Consider the following 26,453-nt stretch of genomic DNA (forward strand, 5'->3'; position numbering starts at 1 on the left):
CTTCTTTTCATTCTTCTTCTTCTTATTTTCATTCTTCTTCTTCTTTTTTCATTCTTCTTTTCATTCTTCTTCTTCTTCTTTTCATTCTTCTTCTTCTTCTTTTCATTCTTCTTTTCATTCTTCTTCTTCTTTTCATTCTTCTTCTTCTTCTTTTCATTCTTCTTTTCATTCTTCTTCTTCTCTTCTTCGTCGTGCCCCGTGACTGCCCAAATGAGTGAAGTGTGCGGTGATTCTAAGATCGACGGCACTCATCTGCATGTCATACTGACTGACAGTATTATTTCTCTTCCCCAGCAGGCTCCAAGGACATTTAAATTAAAGGTACAGTGTTCTGCACTAATATAAAGGCTCTCTGAAGCCTAGAAACCCTTTAAATAAGTTAAATTCGCGGCGAATAAATTCGCATCTAATCGAATTTCTCCCGCAAATTTGGCGAATCAGCCGAATCGAATTTTTGAATAATTCGCTCATCTCTAGTCCCAACACTGAACCTTGGGGTACACCACTGACAACCCTAGACCATTTAGCTTATGAATTATTAACCACTACTCTCGGAATATGATCTTTTAGCCAGTTTTCTGTCCATTTACATACGGATTTTTCCAAGCCTGTAGACTTTACCTTCCACATTAGCCGTGTGTGGGGAACTGTGTCAAACGCTTTTGCAAAATCCAAGTATACCACGTCCATAGCCACCCCTCTGTCCAAGGTTTTGCTCACCTCCTCATAAAAAGAAATCAGATATTTTTGACGACTTCTGTCTTTCATGAATCCATGCTGTCTGTTCCTTACATTTTTTTTCCAGCAAGAACGCATCTATGTGGTCTTTTATTAAAATCTTCAGAATCTTCACAACTATAGATGTTAAACTAACAGGTCTATAATTACTTGGTAAAGATTTTTATCCTTTTTATGTATAGGCACCACATTGGCCTTATGAGAAAAAGGAGAGAAGCGCCTCTAAGTGCAATAAGTCTTTTAATTCAAGTCTAAATGTAGAAACACTCACATGTGTGAAGTAATCATAAGCATAAAAACCGTGGTTAACAATAGTTAACGGTGGGGTGGTAACCCGGGTGAAGAGCCGTCATCTTACTGCGATGTGGGGAGGTCAGCTCTCGGCTGGAACAGCGTGGTTCCTGCTTGAAAGAGGAGTGCACTTTCGCCTTCCACGGCCAGTGCATGCTCCGAAACGCGTCGCAGTGCACCCTGGGATCTGACGTCATCACGGCCACACCGCCGCTACGTTCCAGCATGCGTTCCATCCGGCTCTGAGGGAGGACGTACATGAAGGCCGGCTTCACCGCTGTTCCCCCTCCAGCCACCACGCTGTTCCAGCCGAGAGCTGACCTCCCCACATCGCAGTAAGATGACGGCTCTTCACCCGGGTTACCACCCCACCGTTAACTATTGTTAACCACGGTTTTTATGCTTATGATTACTTCACACATGTGAGTGTTTCTACATTTAGACTTGAATTAAAAGACTTATTGCACTTAGAGGCGCTTCTCTCCTTTTTCTCATCTACAGAAGTTGCTACAGCTTATTTGGAAGCCTTGTCCTCAGTGCCACACGGAATCCTACGCTCTTCATACAGTAGCCACTAATACCACCATCACCCATATTACCATTTCTCAGGACTTTGCAGTGTTTGCGCTGTTACAACCCTTCCTCATTTTTTCTGAACCACATTGGCCTTATGCCAATCCAGTGGTACTATGCCAGTCATTAAAGAGTCCCTATAAATTAGAAACAATGTCTTTGAAATAACAGAGCTCGATTCTTTAAGGACCCATGGGTGCATGCCATCTGGTGCAATTGCTTTATTCACCTTTATTCTGTCTAAATATTTCTGGATCATATCTGTTTTGAGCCAATGTGGATCATCTGGGGCTGTGTCAATACCATGTCCATTATGGACAAGAGCTCCCCCATGCTCCTTTGTATACACGGAGGTATTTAATATCTTCTCTTTGTCCCCAGTCACCCACTTTAGATTATCTTGTAAATAGCCTACATGCTCTGGCCTGAGCATTTTACTATTAACATATTTGAAGAATTCTTTGGAGTTTGTCCTGCTGTCTTTTACATAAGGATGCCCTATCATTTGATGGAAATGAAAATTATCAACTACAGAGAACTGAATTCAAAGACACCCCCAAATCAAAGTGAAAAAATGATGTAGCAGGCTAGTCCAACTCAAAAAGGTATTCAGTAGTTTGTGTGGCCCTCACGTGCTTCTATGCATGCCTGACAACATCGGGGCATGCTCCTAACGAGATGATGGATGGTCCTGGGGTATTTCTAACAAGTGGAAACTTTGTAGGTGAATATATAAGGGGAGATTTACTATAGCTGGTTCACTCAGAATCTGGTACAGCTGTGCATGGTAGCCAATTAGCTTCTAACCTCAGCTTGTTCAATTAAGCTTTAGCAATAAAACCTGGAAGCTGATTGGTTTCCATGCAGAAGTACACGAGATTCTGAGTGAACCAGTTTTAGTAAATAAACCCCACTAAACCAGAAAGCAAACATAATAAGATTTTTTGCAATAAGGGAACCCTGGTCATAATGATGCAACCAGAAAAGATAGCCAAAGAACCTGAACCTGGAAGAAGTTCCAGTGAAGTTGTCGGCATTGGCAAAGGAGCTCACAGACAATGCACTGCTGGGTGGTGGAGTATACGTGGGCTTTATTTATACTTTAAAGCCAAACATACTATAGACTATAAGCGGTTTTACCAGCACAAATTGCTCAGGCATGGTCCACTGTAGACACGTGTGGTTCGTTTCCTTCTGAATTGAAATCCAGATGACATTTTCGTTATTTGGAGATTCAGATGAATACAAATTTCCGAATTACAACAGTAAAGAATTTCAACAAATCTGAAATAAATTTTAACGAAACAACAAAATTCATTTGTTTCATTCAGATGTTTAAAGCATCTGAATTAAACAGATGATCCGAATTGATTCAATAATAACTGGTTGTTAAGGAGTATGTGGCCAGTCGGCCACTGCGTCCTTAACAACCACGACTCATCTGCTGTCATCGGGATTCTGAGCTGACAGCAGAATGTAAACAGGCAATGCAGGCTTTAAAAATGAAAAAAAAAAAGAATGGCGTGGGGGGTCATACCAGACCCTTATCTGAATATGCAGCGCAGCGGGCCAGGAAAGGGGGGTGGAGAGCAAGCACCCCCCCAAACCATACTAGGCCACATATCCTCAACATGGGGGGGTGCTTTGAGGCAGGGGGGCACCCCCCCATAGAATCTTGTCCCCATGTTTATGGGGACAAGGGCTTTTTCCCCACAGCCCTGGCCCGGTGGTTATGGGGGTCTGTGCATGGAGGTTTATTAGAATATGGAAGCCCCCTTTAACAAGGAAGCCCCCAGATCTCACCTACCCCCATGTAAATGAGTATGGGGTACATAGTATGCCTACTCACTAAAACAACCTCCCATGTTGAGTGCATGTGGTCTGGTATGGTTCAGGAAGGGGGGGTGCTTGCTCGTCCCTCCTCCTTTCCAAGCTGCATGCTTGGGTAAGGGTCTGATATGAATTTTGGGGGGACACCACACCATTTTTTTGTTTAATTTTGTGTGTGTGGGGTTCCCCTCAAAATACATATCATATCCATATATTCTGAACAATTCTAATCCATTTGAATTTGAATAAACAAAACAAGACTAAATGAAAATGCAAATAAAATAAATAATTTAACAAATCAATCCGAAATGAAACTAAATTGTTCAGTCTGCACATGTCTAGTCCACTGTTGTCTATATCAATAAGCCAGTCCAGAGCAATCAAGTGCAGCAGGGAGGTTGACTATAGACAAAAAGTGGCTAAAGGACACTGGAAGAGATCAGCAACACAGAGATAAAAACATAGAAAAAAATGGAAAACAGTATTTTATGAAAAAGAATCCATGGTAAATGTTTATAATGCAAAGGGGTCAATTCAATTAAATAACGACTGAAAAAATGCGGTAAAATAACTCATGCAGTAAATTTTTTGCAAATGAGAAATTTACTAAGAATTTGCAGTAAGTAACTCATGGAGTAAAATATCGTTATTGCGGTAATTACTGCATATTTCCCTATGGTAATTTATTGCATGGTAGCTGGTTGTTAGGGAGGCCAGCCGCGGCATCCTTAACAACAGATGACTCATCAGCTGTCAGCGGGTGTCCCACTTACAGCTGAATTTAAAAACAAATGCCAGGAATTACAAATGATGAAAAAAACTGTGTGGGGCTCCCCCCCCCATCCATACCAGGTCCTCTGAGTCTGGTATGGATTTTCAGGAAAAATCCACACCAAGATAGAGAAAAAAAAATGGCGCTTAGGTCTGGTATAGATTTTGGGGGAACCCCACACCAAAATAAAAATAAAATGGTGTGCGAGGGGACCCCACGCTGTTTTTCTTTAAAATTTGGCATGGGGTTCCCCTTAATATCCATACCAGACCCCTAGGGGTTGGGGGTGGGACCCCTTCTCTGCATCTGAAAAAATACCACATGTGATACCGCCAGCAAAACCCTGGTGATAAATATTTTTTACTTTCTGTTCTGTTTGTGAATTGGACATTACAGCTTACCGCATGGTTTTGTTGCAGTATTTACCGATACATTTTTAATTTTGCGTTAAATAACGCAGAATCTTTTTTTTTTTTGTGAATTGGACATTTTGTTACCGTATGCGATAATTTATGCAAAGGAGTCACGTGACAGTGTTATCGCATGCGGTAACCTTTAGTGAATTGACCCCACGGTGATTTAAAAGGCTGTTATACATTATTAGAAATACTTTAACAAAACAATCTCTTTATCTGTATGATATTTCAAAACTAATGTGTAAATCCCTTAATATATGCCCCCCCAACACTGAATTTCCAAACAAACAATTTTACCACTGGGATTTGTACTGTAATTGTTACCGACATTCATTTTCTCTTTTTACAGTGCTTCGTAATAGATATATTTTTACTGACATCCTAAAAATGATGTTCAACCATAAATCTGGCATAAATCTGCAATTTTAGCTTGTAAGATTGCCTGTCTCTTGGGATGGAAGATAATTTCTTCTGGCCACAGAAGTGCGGCTATAAAACCTGCAGTGGTCTCATCTTCCCAAGAGATTGTTCGGATTCTGAAGTTTGTGCTCAGAAATATATTAGCATTCAGTACTTTATGTTACAAACCAAATCTGTATTATTGAAATAAACTGCTTATCAGTGTTTGTTTTATAATTTGTTGTCCTTGTTTTATATGTATACCCCCTGAGCATGCAGATGTAGTACTGAATTTTATGTACAGTGAATGAGGCTGAGCTAATCAAATTTAATGAAATACACCATCCATTTTGACAACGAGCATTGTTTGTTTCCGTATGTGATTTATTTTGCCGTTATGAGATTTAGTTGCTTAATATTGGGTTTAATCTATCTTGGAAAAATTGTGAATAGTAATACTTGGCCATTGCTAGGGAGAGATTTGTAAAACTTTACCAGCATTTTCAACTTAACCATTTCATTTTCATTGGATTTTATCCCTATCAGCAGAAGTCCCTACATGAAGATCAGCAGTTACAGTATTTCTTAAAGTGTTACTAAACCCATGACAGTAAAATCAGTCTGTATATGCAGTAAAATATGCTTGTTATACTCACTGCGGTACCTAAGGGGTTAATCCTCTGCATGGTGTGAAAAGGATGTTTAATTCTGACTTCGTTGATACTCCCCATCTTCCAGTGCCCTTCTCTTATCTCCTGATAAGAAGTATGGAGACAGTCTGCACATGCTCAGTTTGGTGTGTATAGCTAGAGAGGTTTTTTTTTTTTCTTGAGAAAGTGCATGTGATCAGCACAGGGCCAATCAGCACTGTCCAGATAGAGGTCAGGGGTTCTGCATCCCCCTAGAGCAGAAAGAAAACTCCTCCTCCAAGGTTTAACCAGTGCTCAGATGGACATTGATAAAAGTCACAAGACTGCTCGAACTACTGATGAGAAAAGGTATTTAGCAGTTTATATTTACTAAAGTAATTGCATTTCCATGTTGTGTGTACTGTGGGAGACAAGATATAGTGAATGCAGGGTCCGGGGTTTAGTAACACTTTAAGAGCTTTTCAGTAGATGTTTAAGGCCCCTTTCATATGGGCATTCTGTATGTCCATTTTTCATCTGTCCGTTTACAGATTAAAAATGGACACCCTAATGTAATACAACCACGCTGGACACAGCATACAAAGTATTGTTTGGTTTGTATTGGGTCCCGGCTCGTTTGGCCCTGCCTGCAGTGATCGATACTTTCGGGGTTGTGGTCATCATGGAGATGTGTTGCATATATGGTGGTCATGCCAGAAACTGATTCATTTTTGGTCTCATGTATTTGGCCTCCTTTTCACCTTGTTCCATTTCTCCATACGCCGGGATGCTCGGTACGCTTTGCTTCATTGTCCCATATGGGCCTGTTGGTTCACCAGCAGAAGTTGGCTTCCTTTTGTTCTTGTCGGCCACTAGAACAATTTCTCAGGCATGGAAGAGCCTGTCTGTCCCTCTTCAGGGGGTGCGGGACAGTATGACCACTCTGATGTTCAATAAACAGATGTTGAGTATCTATAACGATCTATAACGATCTATAACGATTCCCAACGGAAATTTTTGAAAATATGAGAGCCTTGGTTGACATATGCTTTTCCCATGCTCCTTCCAGCTAGTTTGTGATGTTGTTCGCTTTTGGTGTTCCCGAACTCCTGCTCCTGGTCTTTTCTTCTTCCTTTTCTACTCATCTTTCCTTTCTGTTTTTGTTTGTCTTTTGTGAGGCGGTGGATAGTTGCCTTTGGTTTGAGCAACTGTCAGTGTTATATCACTGTTTTTGTAATCTATATGCTATTGATAGCCCCTGCATGGGTGCACCTTTTGCTCTGTTGGTGTTAGAGCACTGTTTTCTGTACTTTATATGTGCAATTGATAGCCCCTGCGTGGGCGTGTCTTGTTGCTCATGTCTTCTTGAAGTGTTATAAATTATTAAAACCATTGAAATACAAAAACGGACACCCATGTATTTCTATGGACAAGCTGATGTAAACGGATGATCATCTGTTTCATCCGTTAATGTCCGCATCCGTTAACATCTGTTTTTTTTAACGTCAGAAAACCCTATTTTTCTTCCATTAAAAAGATGGATGTAAAAGGATGTAAACTGATGAAATTGGATGTAAATAGATGTAAACTGGCAAAAAACTGACGTAAACTCATGAAAAATTGATGTGAACTGATGCAAACTGATGAAAAACTGATGTGAACTGATTAGTTTTTTCTTGGAAAAAACATGACTGAACTGATGAAAAAATGTAATGCCCATGTGAAAGTACCCTAAGGAATGGGCTTATTAACCACTTCCCGTCTGGCCCATGTTTATAAATGGCCGGAGGGGAGCGCTGCTGAAGCGGGGTGATGTTTCTAAACATCACCCGCATTTACTGCCTGTGCACGCTCCCTGGGAGCGAGCTGCACCACGATCACCAATCACTGTACGGGACCTCTGTGTGAGGTCCTGATTCATGTGATCACTGATTGGCCATTTGGTGATCACATGAATAGTAGTAAACAAGATGTCGCTTCCTGACATCATTGCTTACTACTTGTGAAATCTGTGAATGATCACAGAGGTCACATGGTACAAGGCTATTCACATCAGCCTTGTACCATGTGACAAGCTGTGACCAATCACAGATCTCACAGTATTTCTCAATGGCTGTAGTCACTATGGTGACACTGTACTGCTAGGGTGAGAGTATGTTAAAAAAAACATAAATAAATAAAAAAATAAAATAAAAATGTAAAACAAAATTTAGAAAAATTATAATTTTTGGTTATAAACTAATTTGGGTTATTTTTTTACTAAAAAGATAACTGAATAACTTTTGGCCAAGATTTATGAAGAAAGATTATTTATTTTCAAAATTTTATAAGAAAAACACTTTTTTCAAAATTTTGGATTTTTCATTTATATAGCAAAAAAATGAAAATCCCAGTGGTGAATAAATAGCATCAAAATAAAGTTTTATCTGTTTAAAAAAAATGCTAAAAAAATTCATATGGATACAGTGTTGCATGACCACGCAATTGTCATTCAAAGTGTGATAGCACTGACAGCTGAAAATTGGCCTGGGCAGGAAGGGGGTGAAAGTGTCCAGACTTGAAGTGTTTAATGCTTTACTTGCCCTGAAAAATCATTGATTTCAAATCCTACTATAGACTTCTTTCCTGGGGGTTTTGTACCATTTTCATGACAACTGAGAAAATCATTTGATATCATTTGCCATGTGATCTTGGCACAGGGAGAGCTACTTGCAGCCTAAGTATGGGCTCAACTTGAAACACATTGAGAGTCTATACGCAAAGAGATCCCCATCTCAATGTGGTATTTGTACCTCTAGAGGTCCCTGCACATACAGTATCTATACCAGCCTCTCAAAGAGCTGAATGGTGGGCTGTTCTGACAGGTAAAGCTCCGACACTTCTTCATAGAACAGAAGCTTGCCTGCCCCTTCCTGTCTCCTGCACAAACCTGTTGGCTAGTAAAGCAGCATATCATAGAGATGGACAGGATATACCTGTAGCTTTGAGATGTCCAAGTGGTATTGGAGCTTACTGCTAAGTTTTGTCCCCACACTTTTCAATCAGAGGGCTGCAGGATGGTAGTCATGGGGTTGCATGTACATTGATGGGATGGTTCTGGCCAGGTTGTCTGCAAAAGTTTTTGGGTTATCCACTTATCTATCTCCATAACTGGGAAGTCAGCTTCTCTGGGACAGCAAAGTAACTAGGACATGGTCAGGTTAAAGTTGTTGTAAAGGTAGAAGTTTTTTTTGTACCATAATGCATACAGTATATGCATTAAAATAAAAAAACCTTCTGTGTTCTGCTCTCCTCCCCAGCCCCCCTAATACTTACCTGAGCTCAATCTCAATGCAGCACTGTGCAAGAGAGCAGCTGCTCTCTCTATACTCTCTCTCCTTATAGGCTCCTGCTGCTGTCAATCACAGCCAGTGAAGGAGGGCTGAGCCTTGCTCTGTGTGTCAATGTACACACAGAACGTGGCTTGGGAGCAAGCCCGCATGAGTGTCCTCTTAGCATTGCTAGGTGGGCACTCATTAGGGGGGAGGAGCCAAGAGCACTGGCGGGGAACCCAAGAAGAGGAAGATCGGGTCTGTTCTGTGCAAAACCATTGCACAGAGCAGGTAAGTATAACATGATTGTTATTTTAAAAAATAACAATTGTAGGTTAATAATCAATTTACCCCTTGTTGCCAAGCGTATGTATATATGCAGCCCTACTGGACTGGGCTTTTTCTGTGCGGCCACCTATATGTGTATGTGTCCTTGTGCTGGGAGTGCACCACACAGCACACTCCAAGCACAGAGACTGGGGTCTCACCAGGAGCCCTGAGCTCCGGATCACCTGATCGCTGTGGTAGCCTCTGATTGGCTGTCACAGTGATCAGTCTCTCTCTGAACAGAGGAGAGAGATACACTATATCTCTATCTCCTTGCACAGAGAAAAAAAAACTGTGTAAAAAAAAAGTAATAAAAAATAATAAAAAAAAATACCTTGATCAAGGTTTGATCTAGGTCAGTGCCAGGGTTAGTGTTTGGGTCAAGTAAGGGTCAAAAGTCAAGGTGCGAGTGCGCAAACGTGGCCGCCGCCTAGGTCCAAGCGCCTGCTGATTAGAGCGCATTGGGTTTCTGCACATGCGCAGACCCGTGTGCCTCCGTGACTGCTGACAGCCCATAACCTGTTAAAAATTCTGTATATGGCCCTACAGTACAGACAGTGCACAGTCCACATGTGTTTTTCTATGTCACTGCAACAAGGAAAACTTTATTAACCTCCTTAGTGGTATTCCCGGGTGTAGCTCGGGGTAAAATTTCTATACCAAGAGCGGTAACCCCGAGCTACACTCAGGCTTACCATGCGGCGCTGCTCTGGGGGTCCCTGCAGCACTTACCTTGTCCTTCGTGTCCCCTGCAGCGCCCCCAGCCATCTCCTCCGGCCGATGCCGGCATCCGGCTTCTGTTTTCCGGTCCCTGTGACTTCGGGACGTACAGGCGCCAGAACCGGCGGGAAATTTGAAATTTTTTAAAAATGTCATTTTTGCTGTCATTGCTGTTTCAATGCATTTCACATACGTTTTGTCCCTACTGCTTTGTCCTGTGCCCTGCCTGCATTTTGAATGTTCTTTCTGCCTGGAAACTTAGAAAAGTCCATGGCGTCCAAAAAGCGTCCCTTTACGTCAAAAGTGGTTATAGAACAGCAATAGTAAATCAGAACCACTTGCAGAATTGAGTGATAATGATTCGTGGGGAAATTCGTCATCAGACACTGAAAATGATTTTGCGACTTTGCTCAGCGATGTGCGAATTTGCCTCTGTATTTCAAATTTCAGTGTTTTTGGTTTGATTATATTATTGAATTAAATTTATTATTATTATATTATTATTTTTTATGATTATTTATTAAATTATAATTTATGATTTCGTGTTTCAAATTTTATCATATCCGGAATGTTTAATAGACTCTTGTTCGTACAGATTTCAGTGAGTTATTCCTAAAAATTACAGCCTACAATAAAAAACTACATATTTCCATGCAAAAAAATGTACCGCTTTCAGCACAAAAAATCGGAAAAAATCAGACCGCCAAGGAGGTTAAGACAAAAGACATAGAGTATACCACCAATGCAGCTGCAAACTTATAAACACTGCCATCTACTGGTTGAAGAATATATCTACTGAATATCTACTGAATACTGATGTAGTTGTCCCACAAAATGCATGAATGCTGTATTCCAACAAAATTAATGAAAATTAATATACTGTATCATTTTAAAATTTGGCTATAGATATGCTTTTAATTATTTAGAGATCTTTTTAAATTCTTAGCCAGATTCAAAGGCATTCACAACCTTAGATCTTGGCATGATGACACTATACAATAGTAAAGAGAACCTCTTGCATCTCAGTATTCCTTACCTCAAATGAATTCCCCACTCTAGTATAAGCTCATGGTTGCTTCAACAACCAGGAACATATAACAGAATGGTCTCCCAACTGTACTGATTAAAAGAATAGTTTTGATCACCCACTGACAAGCCAATGATCCTAACTATTCTTTCAAAATGTGACACTGTCTAGCCTCTCCCTCACCATCCTCTGTTGCCATCTACTGCTCTATCCGACATTCATCGTCTCCACTGGGTGCAGGCACCTCCATATGGTGTCTTGCTGTCTCCTATGTGCACTTCAATCCCTCTGCTGCTCTCCCCCTGCCTGTGCCAATGGAGAGAGTGAGTTGTACAGGGTGCGAGGTGCCAGCATCCAGCGGGGAAGGATCAGATCCCTCAGGATGGCAATAGGGATGTGTGCCATATTTACTGAACGTACACTGGAATGTTTAGTGCTGATCACCCCTGTGTTCACTCCTAAATGAAAAGATAGTAAACATGAATAGCCATGTCTTCTACCCAGGGGTGGACTGACCATTTGGACACTGGTGTCAGTATGGGGCCCCATGAGATGCCCCTGGTACCTTTTTCATAAGCTTTTTTGACTTTGGGCAAGGGCACAGGGACCCCATGGTCCCCTATTGGCTGGGGGCCCCATGAGTTGTCAGTCCGCCCCTGCTTCTACCCCTTCTTTAGTGTCAGTGAGTGCAGCTGCAATGGAGTAGGAGACTGAACACTGGAAAGTTCCGTGCTGATCACCCCTGTGTTAATGTACAGATAGTAAATATGAATAGCCATGTCTTTTATCTCTTCTTAAGACCCGGGTCGCACTGGGTGCGACTTGGAATGCGATTTGCATGCCAAGCGACTTGCAAATCGCATGCCAAGGTTTACCCTATTGTCCGCAATGACAGCGGTCATATCGATGCAATTCCGACTTGGTTGGAGCAGCACCGATTTCTAAAGTAGTACATGCACTACTTATGGTGTGATTTGCATAAACATCTGTGTCAGATGTTTTGCAAATCGCACCTGATATCCGCATGTCCCCCTAAATTTGAAATCGTGCAACTTCACTGTCAGTCGCACGATTTCAAAGTTGGGCTTGATGTGACCGGGTGTTAGTGTCAGTGAGTACAGCTGCAATAGTATAGGAGATTGAGTACTCCGTGTCCTTAGTCTCGGACTCCATTTCAAAAGTGAAATATGAGAGGTCTGTTCAGATCCCTGAGATTTCACTAATTATTATTATTATTATTATAATAATACAGGATTTATATAGTGCCAACAGTTTGCTCAGCACTTTACAATATAACATTCCAATAGTAAAAAAAAAAAACCAACAAAAATAATAAAAAAAAAATATAAAACATGTATAAGAGAATAATAATAATAAAAAAAAAAATCAACATTGGGGGAAGTAGCATAACTTGTACTGTATTGACTTGTTTATCCATGAACCTATTTACAATACCCTGTTGTTAATATATTCATGAAAATTAATTAAAGAACTATTGAAAAAAAAAAATCAATGTTCATATCTGTGTGACATGAGAACACATGCAGCATTGCACACAGCTGAAGCATATAAAAACAATGTCCATATTGGTGCACTGTAATGGCATTTATTGGTAATGGCACCCTAAAACACCTTGCTAACACACATGCACACTTTATGGTAATGCACAATTTGTGTCTTGGTGCACCAACACATTATGGGCCCATTCACACCAGCAAGTGTGCCATCTATTTGATCTACATGTCTTATGCTTGTATGTGAAAAATATCAGGACTAGATGGATAGAAATACAAATCATTTGACAGATAAATCAGCCTCTGTGTATTTTTCTTAACTGCTTGCCTAAAGTTCAGCTTTAAACAAATTTCTGTTAGATTGGCGTTTACGTTGATCACATTTTTATGATATATTACATGATCACAAGGTTTTGCTTTGCTTGCTCATAATTATCTATCCATAGATTGCATTGAACCAAGAGTTAACTGAGGGTAAATATTAATTTATACCAACACAGCTTGCTTTTAATATCGTCATTAAAGTTGTAACCAGCACTGTTACTTTGATCTGCTTTCCCCACTGCTGTTTGCTTACTGCACTGAAACACATGACTGTATTGCCAAATGCATTAATTATGTACATTAGCAAAACAGATGAGTGTAAACTATAATGCTGGCTAATGGCGGTGCATTATGTATCTCAATTAACATTTCAGTGATAATTACTTGCAACCGTATCTAGCACACTGAAATGTAATATGTATCATCAATGTATACTAATCCCAGCCCATTATCTCACAAAAAATTAATAACATGAATCACTGCATTGGACATGAATTAGGTTTTTGCTGGCAAATGCTTCAGCAAACTTTATTTTACACTTTTAATTATAATTTTCACAAAATTTACCTTAAAAGAATGTAGCTCGTAATAAAAGAAAAAGATTGAAATCCTCTAAACTAATTAATGGGTATATTGACAATTTTTTTATTTCTTTTCTCATCATATCCCAAACAATACCAGGGTCTTCCACACCTCCTTCTACACCTGTTGGCCTAGTCTTCTCACATAGCTCAATTTTCCAGATTCAGGTAAATTATGGTCTCCCACTGTCATGTACCTGATGGGAGACTGAAATGACGAGGTTGGCCTCACTTGTGTCACTAGTCCTGACCCCGCTGGAGTAGGAACATTGGGAGTCTAGGACCTAGGGGAACAAGAGTGCCAGTAGTTGTTGTTTGCATCTCTTGCTGATGAAAACCTTGGAAGGCTGATGATCCTCTGATCTTGGCACAGTAGTAGTAGGCAGAGCAGGTTTTGCAGATTGCCAGGCGGGTACCAGAGCAAGGCAGGTAGTGAGGACAAGAGACAGGAGCAATGTCATGGAATAGCCAGGGTCATCAACAGTCGGGCAGCACAGTACAGAATCAGAAGGAAAAGCCAAGGTCAGGAGCAGAGCCGAAGTCAGGAACCAGTATCAGGAGAGCAATCAGAGTCAGGTGAGGAACAAGCCGGGTCAGCAACAAAGGAATCATACAAGAACAAGCAGGACACAGGGGAGCTGAAGACCAGTCAGCACTGAACATGAGCAGAGACACTCCTTGAATAGGCTGGTGCCAATCTTCTCCGTGTGTGTGCACGTGCGTGTGCGCAATCACGCATTTCCGGTCACGATTCATCTTGCCGGAAATCCCTTACACCCACCCAGCTTGTATTTCACTGGCCTGAATGAAAATGAAAGGAAGAGCACATGCAGGTGCGAAAAAGTTACCATTTCATTAAAATAGACATTAGTAAACTGCGAAAATACTGTTTTGTGGAAGCTGGTTATGTTGTGGGTATACTCACTGCCTATGGAGTTCTTGGCTGTTTTGTGGGGAAATTTACTTTTTTGTGGAATGCTGGCTGTTTTGTGGGGACATGGTTTCTTTAACAAAGTGCTGACTGTTTTGGGAGGCCTTGGTTGCTTTGAGGAAGTGCAGGCTGTTTTGGTGTTGGGCATTCAGCAAACACAGGAAATGGCAACGTGGCCATGGTTCAGGCATAGCAATGGAGTTTGTTTTGTCATAAGTGAAGCCTCAATTATCTCTTTCCCTGCTTTTTACTGAGATCAATGACTAAGACTTAAGTACTTCCTATGATCACGTCACTCTCACCCATTTAGGGAGAAAAAAACCCTCTCTATCTGTCCTGTTTAATAATAATACCAAATTTTGGGTTGACATCAGAACACTAACAGAGAGGAAATTTTCCAATAGAGACACTAATTCTGGTCATCCTGGTGACACAGCAGGATTCTCCCTCTTCGGAGGTATTTTCTCTCACTTCCTGTTTTGCTAAGTGGACAGGAACTGAAGGGGAATCTCTTAAATGGGATACAGATGGCAAAAAAACCCCTCCCTTACGTATTCAAAATGAAATGCTCTTGATATCCATCAGAAGTTTACAACGGCTATTAACCAAGCAGTGCAGACCTGCTAAACGATATTTAGATAACCTTCTTCCCTGCTCCAGCTGTTGAAATGGAGTTTATAATACTGTTAATATTTTATGATCCCCTGCTAAGATTGTTTAATAAATTCTTCTATCCTGCTTGCATCTAAACTCAAACTGCTTAGACTTACAATATGATTCAGTTTGGGGTCCTTGGACCCCATTATCCTCACACATTGCACTGACCAAATAAAAATCTGTTTTTCTTTATAGCTCTTTAGGTTTGGAGATTGTGCTGGACTGACTCAATCAGTCGTTGGTCAACGGGGAGGTGATCATGGGGGTGGGTTGGAAGAATTCTCTTCCAATGATTTCTGCCCCACTTAAAAAGAAGATGGCGATGAGCCCTTTTTTGGGGTTTGAGCTGCTACCTCTGGGTATGGCCTTGAGGTTGTTTCTGCATGTACTTGTTAGGGTAGATAAAAAGGAGCGCCCAATATCCAGTGAATGCAAGTTTGAAGGTGAGTTTGTAATTGTTTATTGAGAGTAGCAAACAAGTACTTGATCACTTGTTGCTACTCTGAGTATACGATTACAAACTCACCTTCCAACTTGCATTCATTGGATATTGGGCGCTCCTTTTTGCCTACCTTACAGTGTACTTCTATAGAACACGGTCATTTTTCTGCCATAGTCTATATAGTGCTATTTAGCACTGGAATAAAAGCAACTGATTTACAATAATGCCCCCTCAGCTTTTCCATTTAACTGACAAGATATTAAGGGCTCTATTAATAAAGAATAGAATGTGACTTTCACAAACTTTGCATGGTGAACCATCCATGTCTATCCGCTTTAAATGGGAGTGTCTGATTATCCACCAGGAAATGTTTTTGAAAGTCTCATGCTCTACTTTATGAGTAGACCCTAAGTGGTTGATGTACTAAAACTGGGGAGTACAAGATCTAGTGCAGCTGTGCATGGTAGCTAATCAGCTTCTAACTTCAATTGTTCAATTAAGCTTTTGCCAAAAAAAGCTGGAAGCTGATTGGTTTCTTTGTAGACCTGCTCCAGGTTTGCACTCTCCAGTTTGTAGTAATCAACAAGACTGAATAAGTGCTGAAAGTGAAATAAAAGTCTGAAAATTCATAAACCTTATTTAGTTTTCTTGTAGGTCAGTCCCAGCACACTCCCCCACCCCTATATTAAATAATTACTTTTTCAGTTTATTTATTTAACATATTATGGATGAAACTAATTCAAGCAATTGACTGAGGCCTTTATTTATAAATGATGAGAGAAATCACTCCTTTGATAAATTATAATTAGAAATATATTTTACTGTATATTTGTTTCACTTTGAGTTAACAATTCTCACTTTAACGTTCACAAAATCAAACTTTTTTGTTAACATAAATGTAAAATTTACTCAACCCCTTTAAAAAAAAAGAATCCTACTTTAATGGTAATACATTTTCACTTTGAATTTAAAACCACTTAAGCAAATGATTTACTTACACTTTATTGTTTTTTTATTTTAAAACTCTTTCTTCTAGATTTTTTTCTTTAGGAGTAAAAGGTAGATGAGTGACATAGAAGTCTATGTTGTTGTAATGCACTTGCATGGCCAAGAGAGAAAGAGGACTTACTGCGTGGGAATGTAAATAAACAATGGAGACTGTGGCAGTCAAATCTCAGTAAGTATACCCCTGTGGAGGGGAAGGGTGGGATTTTTTTTTAGCTCAGATCAAAAAGACAAATAGGATAGGTTTTACAAGACACGTATCCCATAAGGGCATGGTAGCTAGATGCCCCTTTCTCTTGGTGCCCAAAGCATGTGCTTATTTTTCTTAATAGTTAATTTAGCCTTGGTTTCATTATATCATGAATGATCTGTCTGACCCATAGTCAAAGGTCATATATATGTGGCTACTGTTAAACTTTACCCCCCCCCACCCACCCACTGATTGAATGCAAATCCCATCTATTTGTTTCTATAGGACCCTGTCATCACCCTGCCATGCTGTAAGACTTTATAGCAGCAATAAGATATTACAGGTATATCCAAGAGAACATTTTTGTAAAAGCTTTATCAGCTTTATTAAATTTAATTTGTATAAAATACATAAATTTGAAAAGAACATTGCTCTAACAATATTCTTACAAGAGAACTTTCTTCACAAGGTCAAAGACCACTTAAAAAGGAAGAGAAAATTACCCCAACGCGTCTCGATCAATCCACATTTTTTTTATCTTCTTCAGGGGGCATAAAGACAGGGAAAGTTTCTAGTAAGCATGTAAGCAATAAAAAGTGAATATACCAAAAATAAACAATTGGTTAATGGAATTTTGTCTCATAACCAGGGATAACACTTACAAAAACATATGTCAGAGCAGTTATGGAATTTCCCTGAAGAAGATCAAAAATGTGGAATGATCGAAATGCGTCGGAGTAATTTTCTCTTCCTTTTTAAGTGGTCTTTGACTTTGTGAAGAAAGTTCTCTTGTAAGAATATTGTCGGAGCGGTGATCTTTTATACAAAATATGTGTATGCAATAAAGCTGATAATTCTTTTGCAAAAATGTTCTCTTAGATATACGTGTAAAATCTTATTGCTGCAATAAAGTCCCACTTGGGGGTCTTTTGGTACATGTACTCATTTAGGGACGACCAGCCAGATACTTGACCTTCTGGTTAAGGTAAATGTTCTCATTGGTAATATACCTCCCTAAGCTGCCAGAATGGCCACCTCAGATCTATCTGCGTATCTGTTTGTTCAAATGATTGTTTCCAAGTTTCAGGGTTTACTAGAAATGTGCACGACGGAAAAATTTGTTTCACAGTTACGTTAATAATTTTATTTTGCTAGCTTCATGTTGTTAGAATGATTTTGCTTCTCATTTTCAGATTCACTTTGTATATTTGTTTTTTTTTTTAAAATAAATTTGAAATTTTAATTTTGGAAGAAGGCTATATTCATTCTATTCTAGTCTATGTTTTTCTATTTTATTCTATTCTTTTATTTTCTTATTCTATTCTATTCTTTTGTTTTTACGAAGCCACAATTGTTTACAAAATTAGAGACAGAAAGTGAAAACATAAAAAAATGCATAAATAAAAAAATAAGCTGTTCTATTATTTTCTAAATATAATCCTTTATATTCCATTCTTTTATTTTCTATTCTATTTTATTCTGCAGTATTTTTTCCTTTATTTTCTATTCTATTCGTTTCTGTTTTATTCTATTTTATTCTTTTATTTTCTATTTTATTTTCTTTTATTATTTTATATTCAGCAGCCTAAGTAGGTATAATCATTTTATTTCGCTTTTATACCTTACTGTATTTATTGCAATATATTTCCATTTCAAATTCACTTTCAAGTTCAAATACATTTTCAAATTAAACTTCATCTTTGAATTCAGATAATTCGTTTAGTTATATTTTATTTCGGATTTGTTGAAATTCGTTACTATTGTGATTTGGAAACATAAAAAAATGCATAAATAAATAAAATAAGCTATTCTATTATTTTCTAAATATAATCCTTTATATTCCATTCTTTTATTTTCTATTCTATTTTATTCTACAGTATTTTTTCCTTTATTTTCTATTCGTTTCTGTTTTATTCTATTCTATTCTTTTATTTTTTATTTTATTTTCTTTTATTTTTTATTCAGCAGCCTAAGTAGGTATAATCATCTTATTTCACTTTTATACCTTACTGTATTTATTGCAATATATTTTTTCCATTTCAAATTCACTTTCAAGTGCAAATACATTTTCAAATTAAACTCCATCTTTGAATTCAGATAATTAGTTTAGTTATATTTTATTTCGGATTTGTCGAAATTCATTACTCTTGTGATTTGGAAATTCAGATACATCTGAATCTCTGAATAACGAACATTCTGTCCAAATTGTGATTCCTAACAAAATGAATCACACACGTCTAAGGTTTACCAAGAGGAGCAAACTGACGGACATTCTTCAAATGTGTAACTCTCTTAGCAAAATGTGGTCAATTAATTACAAGAAGTCACAACCATACTCTGATCCAAACAAGTACATAATGGGCTTTATTAATATACGAGAGTAATAATAAGTGAAGTGATGCCTCATTCTAAAGATGTCTCATCTGGGAACAAAACTTCATTTTTTAATCTTTCATGTACAAGCAAGGGAAAACATGATTTCTGTGGAGTGTTCAAAATATATGCAATAGATTAAGGTTTGTAATAAGATTTGTATTTTCTGTGCTCCAGTGCTGCAGCCTCTTGAGCATTCAACACTGACCAGGAATGTCAGATGCCCCTTTCCTCTACTGAGCTCTGTAGGTCCATCTTACAACATCTATGTCACTGCTGCCTCCTATAGTGATATGGTGCCTGAGGAAGGTGTCAGAGTGTTCGGCTTGGTACACAGGCATCCAACACTCCCATCAAATTTGAAAGCTGAAGGGACCCACTGGAAGAAAGCAATAGTAGGAGACATACGCTGCCAGAGAGGCAAGTATTATGTTACTTCTATTACAACGGAGGTCATTACATTTTTTTAATGGGGTCTCTGTAAAGTGGTACAATAGGAAGTACATATCTTCAATAAAACTTTATTAAAATGGTTCTATCAAACTCACAAAGCTGCTTTAACCGCTTCCTGACCTCCCTATAGCAGAAATACTGCTACAGGGTGGCACAGGTGTGTAAAATCATGTATATATATGTGATTTTGCATTTCCGGGCAGGGGGCGCACGTGGCTGCAGCTGTCAATCACCAGGTCCCTGCCAGTGATTACTCACCGTCGCCAGGTGATTTCCGAGGATCTCCAATGAGGAGGAGAACTGTTTTGTTTACTAACAGTTCTCCTCCCTGTCAGCTTGAGCACACTGCTTTGGATGGCTGTGCTGTGCACAGCCATCCAAAGCAGTGTGCTTACAGTGAAGCACATAGACACAGTCCCCTAGTAAAACACTCCCAGCACACAGTTAACCCTTTGATCGCCCCTCATGTTAACCCCTTCCTGCCCAGTGCCATTAGTACAGTGTCAGTGCTTTTTTTAGCACTGATCACTGTATTGGTGTCACTAGGGATGTCAGTGACACCAAGTCAGTTCCCCCCAGTGTCAGAATGCCCGCAGCAGTCCCACTATAAGTTGCTGATTGCCACTATTACTAGTAAAAAGTAAAAAAAAAATCCAGTATCTATACCGTCATTTGTAAACACTATAACTTTCACGTAAACCAATTGATTTACACATATTGGGATTTTTTTTTTTAGACGTAGCAGAAAACATTTTGGCCTAAATTTATGATGAAATTAGATTTTTAAAATTTTTTTACTGTACATGTTTAATAGTAAAAAGTCAAAAATATTGTTTGTTTCTCAAAATTGTCAGTCATTTTTTTTATAATGCAAAAAATAAAAACCGCACTGGCAATCAAATACCACCAAAAGAAAGCTCAATTTGTGGGAAAAAAGGACATAACTTTCATTAGGGTGCAGCGTTGCATGACCGCAGAATTGTCAGTTAAAATAATGCAGCGTCGTAATGCAGAAAATGGCCTGGTCAGGAAGGAGGATAAATCCTCAAGAGGACAAGTGGTTAAAAAAGGCATATAAATCATTCATCCAAGTTAAGGCTCCCTCAATACTCTGAATACAAATTACCAAATATAGGACCTTTTCACCAACCCTCTGCTGCCTCAGTTGCGCATAGTGCTGATATGTTTTGTGGGCATACCCTCTTCCTCAATGCCACATTTGTATTCATCTTTTTTGTTTGCATTCATCTCTTCAAAATGGACCTTGTATTAAAATGCAAGGTAGCTAATTATCCATTACCCCATCCTCCCAAAAAAGTGCATGCATTTTTTTGGATATGCTCATTCATTTCTAATGGGCTCCCAACAGGCATCCTTACAACTAAAAACACACAAGATGCACAACACATTTGATAAGAAACAAGAAAAAAATGTAGTAATTTTTTAAGTGCATGGAAATGGATGGGAACATGCAAAAACACATGTACATTAATGCGCATTGACACCTCAAAAATGCATTGCAGTATTTGCTGTAAGGACCACACATAGGTGTGAACAGGGCCAAAGTGTTTAAGTATGTGCAGTCCTGTCTGAATGAACCAGAGCCAAATATTTAGCTTAGGGTGAAATTTGCCATATAATCTAAGCCTGGATGATTGAAACCTTGTTTCAGCATTGGAATAATTGGCTAATAGGATTTGCTTGTCTTACATGTCATTTCCTTGCACTCTGCAGTGTAGACAAATGCAAACATGACAATTTGTGAAATTACGTTTTCACAGCAGTGCTGATTCTGAAAACTATCCAACTTTAATACTGGCCAGGAGGAACAATTAAACTCAGAAACTAAGTTTAAAGTTTGCAATAGACTCTCTCCTGAGCTTTTGCTGGAACGCTTGTTATTGGCAAGATGTGAGATTTTTTTAAAAGATTTTCACGAAAATGCTAGAAATAGTTCCCGGGTTAATTATTTTTTTTACATTGCAAGTTATTTAAAGAGAAACTATACTGGTTAAGGGTATTTTTTTCATTTGTTTTGTATCTTTCTTATTATTTATATTAAAATATATATTTTACTATTCTACAATTAATGGACAGTGTTAATATTGTTAATAATGTGCAAAGAAGGTAAAAGTAAGCGCTAAAATTCAAGCTGCTGTACACCGAAAAGGCACCAAAGAACCTCTCTTAACCAAACTGACAACAAAGGCGCAGCGCTGTTCTAACATGGAATACGAATGTTGATATGGCAAGAAAATTATTAATATCAGTGTAGTCACAATGGCACAGTCTTAATAAACATATAATCCCACTAGTAATGGAAAAAAAGTGACCACTTAGTGCTAAAGTGTCAAAGTCTATGTATAAATGAATGACGTATGTGATCCGCTGTGCGTCTTCTGGTGATCAAATATTCGAATTATACACTCACCAGATGCATAATTCCAATATGCATATAGAAACATGTATTATCTCCATGGTTCAGTGGAATCGTCTTATGGGTACGTCTACCATCTCTGGGCTTCCCTCTGGGTACTTCTATCCTTTTATGGGGTTCCCTCTGGATCATCCGGTTGGATACTGCACCTCTGGACTCCCTTCCCTGAGGACTCTGTGGGTGATGGACGCAGCAAGAGTCCCAAGAAAGAATGCCAGTGTCAGGAATGGACTGGCCAGCAATGGTGGGACTCACCTGCCTTATGAGCTGCAGTACCAGGGCTGGCCAGCGGGTGCTCCCAGCAATCAGAGACTCAATCTTGCAGCCAGCTAAACACCTGAAACTGCTTATACTGGTGTATTTAAGGGATGGCCAGACCTGCAGACTCTGCCTTGGTGTGTGGTTTTCCTGGGCCCTGTATCTGCATCCTGTTCCTGTCTTGTTGCTGACCCTGCCTGATCTTCACCTCTGCTGACTTCTCCTGCTCTGACCCCGGCTCGTTCCTGACCATCCCTCTGCCTGACCCTCTGTACCACGCTGCCCGCTACCTGCTGAACCTGGCTTGTGACCCCGACCATTCTCCGCTTGCTCCCCCTGTACCTACCTGCCCGATTGATATTGACCCGGCCTGCCTGACGACGCTTGCATTGTATGTACGGTTATCTGTGGGTGGTTGGTTTGGTTTGTTTGCACTGTGTTATGTTTTAGTATTGCACTGCGTTTATGTTTGTATTGTTAGTGTTAATAAATTATATTGTTTATAATATATCTGAAGTCTGCGTTTCCCTGCGTCAGTCACACACCTCTGGTCATACCCGGGAGCCCTGACATTACACCAAGGCCAATCCTGACCAGAAGTGGCTGCACAGGGAAGCCATCTGGGTTTGTTGATGGGAAGGATGGATCTTGATGAGGTTGAGTATTTATATCTGCTAGTGTTTGATGACAGAGAGTATGCTTATCAGACTCTGAAGGAGTATCCCCGGGATCAACTGCTAGAATGTATACGGCTCGCTCATGTTCTAGTAGATCAGGGCACAGAATTCTCTGAGGTGCAGCCATTGATTCAGATTTGTGCGGAGTTGGTTTCATCTGGTACCCCCGAATGCAGGGATGAATTTTTGCCACCATTTAGTGCCGACCAGGTAGAGTCCCTGGTATGGTTATTAGAGGATGATGTGTATTACTTTCTGGAGCATTATGCTGCATGTTCACCACAGGTATTAAGAGATTATATAAACGCAGTGCAGTCTTTGGTCAGACAGGCTTTGTGTAAGCTCAGCTTTGTTCAACCCATACTGCAGACATGGACAGATTTGTTGCACCCAGCCTCAGTCAGCTTACAAAAACCCAGTCCTGCTTCAAATCTATTTCCTCAAAGCTCTATTCCTGCATTCCCAACAGCTCCTCCTGCCCTGCTATCTACCGCATGTCAGTACCCTGTTCCCACTCGCTGCACCTAGCCTGCCTTTAACCCTGCAAAAAAGCCCTCTGTAGCAACTGCTCCCTCCCCTGTTCCATCCTCCAGCTCTTCTCTGTCTCCAGCTGCTCCATTCGTTTTCAGACCTACGTTTACTTGCAGTGCTCCAGTAGTTAAAACCAGAAAAAAGCTAAAATTCTTTCCAACCAATACCATCCTGCCAGTATCCAAACCAGTGAGCCTGCCGTCTGAGAACCTGCCTTCCGTGGTTCAGCCTGGTGCCTCGGCACCCGCACTTCAGCCTGAGGTCTGTACCCAGCCTGATGCCTGTATTCAGCCTGATGCCTGTACCCAGCCTGATGCCTGTATTCAGCCTGATGCCTCTACTCAGCCTGATGCCTCTACTCAGCCTGATGCCTCTACTCAGCCTGATGCCTGTACTCAGCCTGATGCCTCTACCCAGCCTGATGCCTCTACCCAGCCTGATGCCTCTACTCAGCCTGATGCCTCTACTCAGCCTGATGCCTCTACTCAGCCTGATGCCTCCACTCAGCCTGATGCCTCCACTCAGCCTGATGCCTCCCCTCAGATGCATAATTCCAATATGCATATAGAAACATGTATCATCTCCATGGTTCAGTGGAATCGTCTTATGGGTACGTCTACCATCTCTGGGCTTCCTTCTGGGTACTTCTATCCTTTTATGGGGTTCCCTCTGGATCATCCAGTTGGATACTGCACCCCTGGACCCCCTTCCCTGAGGACTCTGTGGGTGATGCACGCAGCAAGAGTCCCAAGAAAGGATGCCAGAATGGTGTGATATCGTTTTAAATGAAATTTATTGATCCATAGTAGACATAGATAGGTATAGAAAAACACTGACCATGAACAGATTAAAGATGTCTGCCGGCCCATATAGGGACACGGCGGCGTGACGTCTGGACTCCGCAGCTCTTTCCATTACGCGTTTCGTGCTAAATGCACGTATTCATAGGGGGTGTGCTAGCGAGGAGTCAGACGTCTAGTATCTCCAATTTATAACCTGTGAATGGCGCACGTGTAGTCGCGTCCGCCATTTTGCCGGCTATTTCGTGCATGCGCGGTATGGCTGGCGTCACGATGTCTGCTATTTATGCACGTGCGCCGTGAATTGGCGCAATTTTATTGTGGTCCCAGCCATGTTTTTGATTGTGCGCGCAATCGGGACTAAAGGACATGATAGGTGAACCATAACAACTTAAGATCATCAAAGAAATATAAATACATGAGCGTATAGATACACTGATTGCCTGAAATGCCAGGCAAAGAAAGGGGCAAAGCTATAATTATAATAATCATTTAGTGAGATGTGTTACATCTCACTTGTGTGAAAACTTATGCGCATGCGCAATAGCCCGCAACCTTTATGCGCACCCAATCGTCATAATACATGATTGTTGAAAATGCGTATGTACATGTCAAGAATTAGTAACTATAGACCCCAGAGTTATATAAGTCTAAATATGAATTAGGGGAGATAAAAAATATATTATATGATGATCGTAAGTATGTTGCAGATGTGAATATCAGTAATAACCGTCAATAAATACAGAACGGATAAAACATATACAGTATTAAAATCATGATCAGTCTATAAACCATAAAGGTAAATATAATCATATAATAAGCATAAGGAACAAAATCTCTAAATAGAATAGAATAGCTAAGCATATATAAATCTTGAATTTATAGATAAAGAGACATAAAAACTCTAAGTAAAAGGGTTAATATAGGGATGTAAATAGATAAAATCTAAAATCTGAAATCATAACGATGTAGAATAGAATAGCTATGATAAAACTATGGTGGGCAAGAGTGAATAAAATAAATCTAAAACTCCATGGATAATATTAACTATTGTCAATAAAACAATTGATATCGAACTCTACATTGAGTCCTCTTGGGTATGAGGTATAGGTATCGGGTAGACCTGATTGCGTGCAAAATCGAAAACATGAGTTGGCTGGGACCACAATAAAATGGCGCCAATTCACGGCGCACGCGCATAAATAGCGGACATTGTGGCGCCAGCCATACCGCGCATGCGCGAAATAGCTGGCAAAATGGCGGACGCGACTACATGTGCGCCATTCACAGGCTATAAATTGGAGATTTAGACGTCTGACTCCTCGCTAGCACACCCCCTATGAATACGTGCATTTAGCATGAAACACGTAAGGGAAAGAGCTGCGGAGTCCAGACATCATGCCGCCGTGTCCCTATTTGGGCTGGCGGCCATCTTTAATCTGTTCATGGTCAGTGTTTTTCTATACCTATCTATGTCTACTATGGATCAATAAATTTCATTTAAAACGATATCACACCATTCTGGCTGTCAGGGCTCCCGGGTATGACCAGAGGTGTGTGACTGACGCAGGGAAACGCAGACTTCAGATATATTATAAACAATATAATTTATTAACACTAACAATACAAACATAAACGCAGTGCAATACTAAAACATAACACAGTGCAAACAAACCAAACCAACCACCCACAGATAACCGTACATACAATGCAAGCGTCGTCAGGCAGGCCGGGTCAATATCAATCGGGCAGGTAGGTACAGGGGGAGCAAGCGGAGAATGGTCGGGGTCACAAGCCAGGTTCAGGAGGTAGCGGGCAGCGTGGTACAGAGGGTCAGGCAGAGGGATGGTCAGGAACGAGCCGGGGTCAGAGCAGGAGAAGTCAGCAGAGGTGCAGATCAGGCAGGGTCAGCAACAAGACAGGAACAGGATGCAGATACAGGGCCCAGGAAAACCACACACCAAGGCAGAGTCTGCAGGTCTGGCCATCCCTTAAATACACCAGTATAAGCAGTTTCAGGTGTTTAGCTGGCTGCAAGGTTGAGTCTCTGATTGCTGGGAGCACCCGCTGGCCAGCCCTGGTACTGCAGCTCATAAGGCAGGTGAGTCCCACCATTGCTGGCCAGTCCATTCCTGACACTGGCATTCTTTCTTGGGACTCTTGCTGCGTCCATCACCCACAGAGTCCTCAGGGAAGGGAGTCCAGAGGTGCAGTATCCAACCGGATGATCCAGAGGGAACCCCATAA

The sequence above is a fragment of the Staurois parvus genome, unplaced genomic scaffold (assembly GCF_062004578.1).
Source record: "Staurois parvus isolate SC_StPar_1 unplaced genomic scaffold, SC_StPar_1.0 ptg000564l, whole genome shotgun sequence".
NCBI lineage: Eukaryota > Metazoa > Chordata > Amphibia > Anura > Ranidae > Staurois > Staurois parvus.